Source organism: Sesamum indicum, linkage group LG10 (genome assembly GCF_026168435.1).
Source record: "Sesamum indicum cultivar Baizhima isolate 11 linkage group LG10, ASM2616843v1, whole genome shotgun sequence".
NCBI classification, from domain to species: domain Eukaryota; kingdom Viridiplantae; phylum Streptophyta; class Magnoliopsida; order Lamiales; family Pedaliaceae; genus Sesamum; species Sesamum indicum.
In genome coordinates this window covers 11,141,307-11,151,639 of record NC_142666.1, presented here as the reverse complement: position 1 = coordinate 11,151,639, position 10,333 = coordinate 11,141,307, and the positions used below count along the sequence as shown (strand labels likewise).

Sequence of the window (10,333 nt, the reverse complement as noted above, 5' to 3'; positions counted from 1 at the left end):
ATAATTGTTGTAGTTTTTGTTGGATGAGATTTATTCACACGAACAAACTTATTTGCATTTGTACCGTGAGTCAACCTTGCATACTTAATATTTATTTACTATTATTTTAAATTTGTAATAATGGTTAATCATAGAAATTTTTACAGTTTCTATAATACTTCTTGTTAATTTTATATGTTATGACTAAATTAATTTCTTAATTAATTTGCAGAGAATGGTTTTGGGAGACTATGCAGACTTTTTTCTGTGGTTAGGTGGGGTCATAGAATGGGTACCAACCATTAGATATGTTGGGGGATATACTGTCTTTTTTCCAGGAGTTGATAAAGAAAGATTATTCTATGATAACCTGATAACAATATACACTAAAGCTGGGGGCAAGGGTAGTAATGTAGTAATTTATCATTCATTTCCTCAACAAACATTACAAATGTCTATAAAGAAGTTAGAAGGGGATGAGGGTATATTAGAGAGTTATTAAGAGACTATAAAGGTTGTAATGTTATATCAATTTACATTGAAGAAAAAGCAGGCCCTTTGTTGTCTACAGATGTTAGTGGTAATGTCCTTTATTGTGAAAATTATGTGCCACTATTACAATATAATGTTGAACAAACAGGGAATGAGGAAGGGATTGAGGCTGAAAATGAGAGTGCAAGATTTGTTTTTGAGGGAGTAGGGGTTGAGGAAGGGGCTGAGGGTGAAAATGAGGGTGTAGGGGTGGAGGATGGGGCTAAGGGTGGCAATGAGAGAGTAGAGGGTGAAGAAGTAGGGGTTGAGGAAGGGGCTAAGGGTGAAAATGAGGGTGTAGGGGTGGAGGATGGGGCTGAGGGTGACAATGAGATAGTAGAGGGTGAAGAAGTAAGGGTTGAGGGTGAAAATTAGGGTGTAGGGGTGGAGGATGGGGCGGAGGGTGACAATGAGAGAGTAGAAGGTGAAGAAGTAAGGGTTGAGGAAGGGGCTGACGGTGATAATGAGGGTGTAGGGGTTGAGGATGGGGCTGATGGTGACAATAAGGGTGTAGAGGGTGAGGAAGTAGGGGTTGAGAAAGAGGTAGAAAATGATGAGTCAAATTCTGATTCATCATTAGTTCTGATTGCCCTTCATGGATATTAGAGGATTTAGAGGGTCCATGGGATGATGATATTTTCACTAGTAGGCCTGAAAACTACACAAGAACAATGCTAAAGACTCTAGGTCTTTAATGAGAGAAAGAAAGAAAAAATAAACAGCAAGAGCAACAAAATGAGTGGGGTGAAGGGACTAGTAGGGGAGATGAACAGAGGTTTATTGATTGTGAGGATGAAGAGTTGGGTAATGAGGGAGATGGGTGTCCAGTGTGGGATGAGATGATGAATATGGTTGAAGTAGATTTGACAATAGGTATGAAGTTTGAGACAAAAGCCAAATTTAAGGATGTGCTGAGGGATTGGGCTGTGAGGAGGGGATGGGATTTGAAGTTTGGTGAAGAATGAAAAACGCTTGATAGTTGCAACTTGTAAAAATGGGTGTAATTGGAAGTTGAGGGCATCTTCAATCATGAAATCCACAATATTTCAAATAAAGTCTATTAAGGGAGAACATACCTGTGCACGTAAAGTTGAAAATAAGTGATGGGTGTCGAATCCACCAAAAATAATTCCTACGAACACTTTTGTAGATATGTGAATAGGGTCGAATCCACAGAGATTGGTTTTAAATTAATTCCTTCAAAAACGAAAATAATTAGGGGGAGTTTTGATTGGAAGAAGAATAAAACTAAAAAGCTAATAAAATTAGAAAAGATAAATATAAGAGAAGAGTATTCCAGTTAAAGATAGGATCACACTTAATTCCACAGTTGATCATAGATGCAAAGATAACAATTATTCATGATAGATAAATTGGTTATGGCAATTGGTACGACCTAACGACCTCACCTTTCCTTACCTTGTGGATAGTCAAGGAACGTCCGTTGACTAAATCCCTAATCAGTAAACAACCTTGGGAACGTCCTCAAGATTTAATTTACCGACAGCATTAAGAACTAGAAAGGCCCAATTCTAACCAATAAATTCCTACGAGGATTTATTTAAGTTAGATTGTGCATTCCCCACAACATAATCGAAAACTTCTACATAATCAATTATATTGTGTTACCACTAGTTATCGAACTAAACAAACAATTACGGATTTGAAAGTTCAATTGGCTAGGCAAATATTCTTGACAATAAATTAGATTATTTGTAATAAAAGCACAAAGAACAACACAAATACCAATATGAATAAAAGTAGAAAGCATAAATTAGATCTCACAACCCGTTGGATTTAAGCGTTCACCAAGTCTTCAACCGAAATGAGAGATTTAGCTAGACATGCTCATGGACGAACGCATGAAAAGCAAAATAATATAAAAACGTAGAGAAATAAAAGAGTTCAAAAGTTGTCTCTTAAAGTGAATTACATCACCTATTTATAATAGCTAGATACCTAGTTCTACTAGGATTAGAAGTAGATTCCTAATTGAACTAAAAGACTTATAGAGATAAAATCCTAATCCTAGTTAAACTCTTCCTTCATCAGAGGTAGCCCAAGCAGCTCCAAACTCTTGCCAAAAATTGAGTTTGAGTCTTGTTTAAATTTCCATTTTGGTGCTTTTCTTCATTTTTCATTTCTTTTGTCCTAATGCTGCAAAATAATATTTAATTAGGAGCATTTGGTCACAAAATAGGCTAAAATATTATATAAAATAAGCACAAAATGCGATCCTATCAATAAGCAAGCCAATTACAAGTACATTGGTAAAGTAATTGAAAAATTTGTAAAAAACAATCCAAATGAGTCTCTTCAATCATTGAAGAACAAAGTCAGTAGAGAATTGCAGATTGACGTTTCAACTCATAAAGTTTATAGAGCCAAAAAACATGCTCTCAAATTGGTAACAGGTGATGTGAAAGAGTAATATGCAAGACTTTATGACTACTGTCATACAATAGTCAAACATAATCCTAGGAGCTCTATAATAATGAAGCTGAACAAAGAAGTGAATCTACCTGTTTTACAAAGAATGTATTTTTGCTTGAGAGGCATGAGAGATGGTTTCATTGAGGGGTGTAGACCATTAATTGGGTTGGATGGGTGCTTTCTAAAGAGGTTATTCAAAGGGGAGTTATTGGCTGCTATTGGGAAGGATCCAAATGACAACATTTATCTAATTGTTGTTGCGTATGTAGAGGTTGAGAAATATGATAGTTGGGAGTGGTTTTTGAACCTTTTGCTTAGAGATATAGGGTCACAAAATAAGAGGGGATGGGCCTTCATTTCAGATAGGCAGAAGGGGTTACTAGAGGCCATTGCTGAACTGGCACCTGGAGCTGAACACAGATTCTGTTTGAGGCACATGTACAATAATTTTAAAGAAAAATTTAAAGGGCAACAACTGAAAAAAAATGTTTTGGAAAGCTGCGTCAACTTACAGTGTTAATCAACACTTAAAAACAATGACTGAGATTGAAAAAATGTACCCAAAAAAAGATGCTGAACAAACACCATACGAATGGTTGGCTGAAATACCTCCAGTACATTGGGCAAAATGTTTCTTCCCAACTAAGACAAAGTGTGATGTGCTTGTGAATAACATGAACGAATCCTTCAATCATATTATCCTGGAGGCAAGAGAATTACCAATAATTCAGATGTTTGAACGGATAAGGAAGAAGTTCATGGGAAGAATTCAAGTGAAAAGAGAGGGGATGGAAAAATACGAGGGGGTTGTTTGTCTTAATATCATGAAGAAAACTGAAGTGCAAAGGCTGGAGAGTAGAAATCGCTTTCCTTCTTGGGCAGGGGAAGATAAATATGAGGTAATGCATTTTATGCAAAACCACATAGTTTACCTCAAGGAGAAGTTTTGCAGTTGTGGCATGTTTCAGCTTGTGGGATATCCTTGCTGTCATGCCATTGTTGCTGTAGCACCCCCTACTCGCTACATCTAATTATCACTATTTCATCCTTACTTTAATCAAAACTCATTCTATAAGTAATTCTCTTTCAACCTGTAAAATAAATTCTAATTTGTCAATATAATATTATATATCACAAAAGATAGTATATACCACCAAAAGTTATATTTACACTCACTGTATGTTCTCATGTACATAACCTCAAGGAAAATCATCCACAACTTTAAACACAAATCCCGATAAAAGAACAGAATATTTAACAACCCAACAATTAAAAACTCTGGCTTCAGATGTCACGGCTGACCCACCTAATAAAGACGACGACACCGCTCAAAGTCCAATGTGGCTAATCAGTGTGACCTATTTTCTGAAAAGTACATAGCAAGGAATGAGCTGCCTACTCAATAAGTATAGCTGATCAGTCTATATATATATACACAAACAAAGATTCATGTACATGCAGTCACACCGACAACAGTCATTCGTCATACAGCAACATTAGATATAAGCAGTAATACATACTCACAACTGTAAATCAATCCACGACATAATATTCATTTGTTATCATTTATTAGTTAAGGCCCCACTTACTCTAGCTGAAGTACATCAGTCAATGATTTCGCCGGCCATCATCATATCATATACAGCACAGGATATTCCCCGCTGCCTCGGAATACCCCGGTACCCTACGCGCCATGATACCTAGCTTAATTCAGATATTTCTCATATCACATTATCAATCACATCATCATCAATCATATTTTCATAAAATATTGACTGTGCTTCCACTAGGTAAGCATCATCTTTTATTTCAATTCACAATCATCATTCTATTTTTTATAATAATTACTTCCTCAATACTAGCTCCCAATTCGATTTCATACAACAATCAATTGTACAACCATCACATAATCATATCCCGCATGTCCCTACATTATAATCATAACATATAGTAACAATTTCACTGATATTATGGTAATCTAATAAATAATCCATAATTAATTATATAAACAATCAATATACACAATCAATGCATATAAATATAAATCCAAGTTCGCGATCATATCCAAGAAACTAATACATATAATATATACAATACTACACATATAGCTATATATATATCCAATTAGCTATACTTACCTTATATCCCAAAATGCTTCGATTTCACGAGGGACTGCTCAACCATGTACTTTGTTGTCAAATCCTATAATAGAATATTATACGTATAATCAATATATTTAATTTACCAAATAATTCATAAGAAGTCACTTAATCAAACCCCTTATATATTTATAACTATAATTTTTAATAATATTCGTAAATTATACTACCACTGAAACCTCATTTTCCCTCATTAATAACATAATATTTCTAAAATATAACTTCCAAAATATTTCTATGAATTTTCTGTCAATTTATCGTTGCCATACAATTTAATTAAGCAATAATACATAGAATTACATATTTGGTTAATCATTCCGATGGAATTGTATAAATTAGCTATAACGATAATTAAATCTAAAAAATCTAATATTTTAATCAACCAACTATATCATTTTTATAGCAATTGTGATATTTAATTTGACACTAATTTAAATAGCAAAAATCATAAAGTACTCCGATTAAATAGTTCATCGCTCAATATAATCAACATTTAATAAATGAACTAATTAAATAATATAATTATATAAATTAATAATAATTAAAATATGAAGTATTACCTCGCTGCGCTTCACTGAAGGCGAAAAGAGAAAATGCAATTGTAAGGATAAAGTTTGGATTCTATTATATATATATATATATATATATATATATATATATATGAGAGGTTGGGCGGTGGGCACCCCCATCCTTTCTTATATTAAATACATATATTTATATAGTATCATTATTATTACTATTATGATACGTTTATTTGTATATATATATTATTATTTTATTTATTTAATTAAACTTTTCTCAAAATACTCATTACGTCCTTTCTAATTTTCTTAATTAATATAATTTGCCTCCAAATATTATAATGAACTTGAATTTAATCCATTCAAGTTTTATTATATCTCAAATTCAATCTATAATTCATTTACTAATTAAATTTAAATTTCTAATAATTATCAATTAGTCTCCCAATTACGTGAAAAAATTCTACGGACGTTACAGTTGCAATTGATTATCACAGGCTGAAAGTGAAGGATTTCATTGATGAATGCTTCAAGAAGAAAGTGTATTTAAAGGTATACAACCACATGATCCACCCAGTGCCAAGGATGCATGATTTTGAAGATTCAAAAACTGGAAAAGTGGATCCTCCTGATGTAGTAATCAAGATGGGAAGGCCAAAAAAATGCAGAAGGAAGGATGCAAATGATGTGAGGGAAACAACTTCAAGAAGAGGTCTTGCCCACACTTGTGCAATATGTATGAGAAAAGGGTAGAATAAAAGAAGTTGCACAAATCCCCCACACCCCAATTCCAAATTCAAGCAAGTAATTTTTTCCTTACTTTAATTATTATTTGTTCATTTATTATCTAACATATATTATTTAATAGCTTTAATTATTTTTGTCTTACTTTAATTATGTCTTTGCAGAATCCCAACCAAGGCAGACAAAGATCCAGCAAGTCACATGGTGCATCAGGATCTAGAAGACCTAGTACCCCACCCCATCCACCTTTTGATGAGAATGTGACAATTCAAGAAGAGGTAATACTAATTTAATATCAGCTTTTTGACTGTCATACACCAATTTTTGACTCTTTGTCTTGTGCTGCAGGTACCTCCAATTTATTCCCAACCATCTCAAGATTCCATGCCCGAAATTGCAGTTCAGCCCCCACTTCCACTTCAGCCACAAATTGCAGTTCAGCCCCCACTACCAGTTCAGCCACCAATTCCACTTCAGCTACCACCTCAAACAGCCCCAGGACAATCTTTTAAGGTACATAATTTTAGCATACCAACCATGCTTCAATTTATGAGGTTTTTATAATGGAAAATCTATTTTATAGATTCCTAAACAGAGTAGCAGAACAGCACTAGGTGAGACTATCACTAGAGGATTGAATGTGCATAAACCATCACATGAACAGGTATGTCACTTGTTGTATTAATAAAGTAGAATTTATTGGTTTATTTGTTCACACCAGTATCTCATTTACTGTGTTTTAGATTGTTCATTCAGAGCAAATAACTCAACAACCTGTCCAACAAGAACATCCACAATCCTCAACAGCTTATCAGGTAATTTCCTTAATGTTTCATTGAGTATATGTCCCTTTAACTTTATTACTTTGGACTAAAATAATTTCATGCAACTACAGCAAAAACCTAAAGCTCTTAGAAAGCAAAAAAAGCCAATATCTTCTTCAACTAAATTGCTTAAGAGACAACAACAAGATGCTCCAGATCAGTCCTCCCAATTCAAGAGAAAATGTTGTGCAGAGAGAAATCCATCTATTTCTTCACTGATCAAGGGTTTGGCCAACTCATATAGGCCAGGACAAACCAAGAAAAATGATGAAAATACTGATGGAACATCAAAGCCCACAATAAATGTATGAGGTGCAATTGAGGTTCAATTTTTATCTATTTTGTGATGTTTTAGTGATGGATTTTGCAAAACTGATGGTTGCAAATTAGTATTTTTGGATGTATAGTTGTAAATCAGGATGAAAATCTAGTTGTGTACATGTTTCCGTGAATGCACTTTGTCCATTTTGAAGTAAAATAAAATTCATGATGGTTGTTTTTGTTGTTTGTTGTTGGGAAATTGTGATGATGCATTAATGCATTTTGCTGTTTTTTATTTATATTATAGGTTCATTAACATTACACTAACAAATTCACTTAACAACATTGCATTGACAAATTCATTTAAATAATACAACAATCATGCAAAATAAAATAGCTACAATTAGTGCCTTTAACATTTTTTGATTGCCATCAAGCTGCTTCACTTTGCCAGTTAGGTCTTCGCATACAGAGATCAGTTCAGAAAATTTCTCTTTCATACCTCTTAAATTTGATTCCACCTCTTCTTTCATTTCTGGTATTTGGAAACTTTGTGAGTTTGTACGAGATACACTGATTGGTTCCAACCAACTAAAAAAATTGCATTGTCCAGCTCTACAATTGCAGAACAATTTTCCTTCACTTTCTTTTGTCGGACCAACAACTCCAATAGCGGCATTTCTTTGACAAAAGCACTTTGGATTTTTATATCTCAAATCTATAATTTCTTCTCTTTTTGAAGGGGATTTCCTAGAATAGCTCATTCTACAAAAATGAAATAAATTTTTTTTTGATATAATTAAATTACCAAAATTAAACTGAACAAATAAAATAAAAGAGAAAAAAGAAATAGTTTCATACCTTTTTTTGGGGGAGAAATGGCAAAAGGAAGATACAAAACAAGCAAAAAACCCCTTTGCATGTTATATAGACTCATAGAGGGGTATTTTGGTCTAAAAAGTCATTAAATATCAACCTAAATCACAGAAAAACACTACCAAACGCAGCAGACGCGCGTCTTCTCCACCTCCCGTTAGTTTCTAATAGAATGGGGTTTTTTTGCTGACTAAAACAAAATATGAGGGGGGTTTTAGCCTATTCTGAAAACAGGGGTTGCTTTTTGCATACTTTTTAAAACACAGGGGGGTTTTTATGCATTTTGTCCGGCTCGAGTAAGATGAAGTGGGGAAACGATCGATCCATGTGTCATTAATGAGTATCCTATCCAATCGTTTCCATAGATTCCGGGGGCTTTCACTGCAATTGTGCCATGTGTACTATTCTCCTTGCATGGGTAAAGGAAGCAATCCTGCATTCTGGATGCAATTATTAAATTTCTCCATTACCAGCCGTATGTCTCCATAAGCTGCACAAACCTCACTAAGGTCCCGAACAACATTAAAGTCACCCCCAACTAACCACGGGGTATCCACATATTGTCTGGCCAATGTCGTCAGAGAGTCCCAGAGTTCTCGTCTGTCCGCTACCTTAGTGGCCCCATAAATGATGGTAACATCAACTGATTCCTGAAGTGCTCGAATAGTAACATGATAGTGTAAAAATTGTGTACCCAACTCAACCACATCAACATCAATGAAGTTATCATCCCATGCAATCCAAATTCGATTCCTCGTCGTCATATAATCCACAAACCATTTCCATTGGGGTAATAAAAAAGACTAAATTTAAGAAGCATTATTCAAAGGAATATGGGTTTCAAGGAGACCAAGGAAATGTAACCTGAACTTAGCAACAAGATCTTTCACTGCTAGCTGATGGTCCCTTTTGGTCAGGCCACGAATATTCCAAACTGCCATATTCAACATGGATCACCTTGCTTGGGGCTGCTTGGATTAGGACCCCCAGTAGTTTCATCTACATCCTCAAGCATCTGTAAGGCATCAAAAGTATTAAAAATAACCAATGACTTGCCTTTGTCCTCTCGTCTCTTGTCTCCACATTGAGTTGGAGATGCATGCGTGTCCAATGGTAGTGATTCGCTCTCTTCCACCTGTAGCCTGAAAGAATTCCGAGGAGTTTCTAGTTGTGGAACCCTTAACGTTTCAGTGAAATTCTCCTCCCTTCTAGGTATCCGTGGCCCCGCTACTTTGGGTACATATACAGACACTGATGGTTTGGTTTGCTTAGCCGGTTTCGTCAATGGACAGTCTTTGATAGAGTGGCCCACGCTCATGCAACCCGTACACTTCGGCGGAACCCATTCATATTTGACATCGACTTTGCATGGTGTTTTCTCTCCTCTCTCATCTGGGGTCATGATAATGATATGATTTGGTAATTTCGAGGTGATGTCTAGCATGATGCATACACGAGCGAAGTCCAGTCTCGTGCATGCTCTCGTTATGGCATTCGGCTACAACAGTTTTCCGACTCCACTCGCCACTGTGCTCAATCCCTTCGTAGTCCACAACTCTACCGGAAGGTGTCTTAGCTTGATCCAGACGGGGACTTGTGTATGTTTCAATTTTCGCATTGCTATTCCTGGCTCCCATTTCTAAAGGACGATCGGTTGTCCCTGAAATAGCCATGGTCCACCCTCAATTACTTCTTCCATATCTATGACTGATTTGAATTTGAAGAAGAAGAACTTATTTGTCGTAGCAGTGACGTCACGCAACGCCGGCCATATTGACGTGACAAATTCTTTCAGGTGGTGGAAATATGATTTTTTTTTTCCAAGAAAATATCCAACTACCGTGGCCTTCCATCGTTTCGATCCATCCCGAATAATTTCCAACGAAGGGCGAACAATCACCTCACCATTTTGCACAGTGGGCTCCACATACGACAAAGTTTTTCGCTAAGAATTATTGAAAACATGCGCAATTTTGTCATCCGAAGTCGCATTTTTAGGACATGT

The 10,333-nt window shown here is 35.4% G+C and overlaps 2 long non-coding RNA genes and 1 pseudogene across 2 annotated transcripts; 2 read left to right on the top strand and 1 right to left on the bottom strand.

Moving 5' to 3' along the window:
* Positions 1 to 430: 430 nt before the first annotated feature.
* Positions 431 to 6,376, top strand: LOC148786640 (uncharacterized; annotated as a pseudogene).
* LOC148786641 (uncharacterized) lies at positions 4,099 to 5,718 on the bottom strand. The gene is made up of 4 exons (XR_016067933.1): positions 5,663 to 5,718; positions 5,082 to 5,145; positions 4,533 to 4,627; positions 4,099 to 4,308 (listed from the first exon to the last, which is right to left on the bottom strand). It is a non-coding gene; the product is annotated as an uncharacterized LOC148786641 (long non-coding RNA).
* A 548-nt stretch (positions 6,377 to 6,924) lies between the features above and the next one.
* LOC148786639 (uncharacterized) lies at positions 6,925 to 7,640 on the top strand. Its single transcript, XR_016068012.1, has 3 exons — positions 6,925 to 7,031; positions 7,111 to 7,182; positions 7,263 to 7,640. It is a non-coding gene; the product is annotated as an uncharacterized LOC148786639 (long non-coding RNA).
* Positions 7,641 to 10,333: the final 2,693 nt, after the last annotated feature.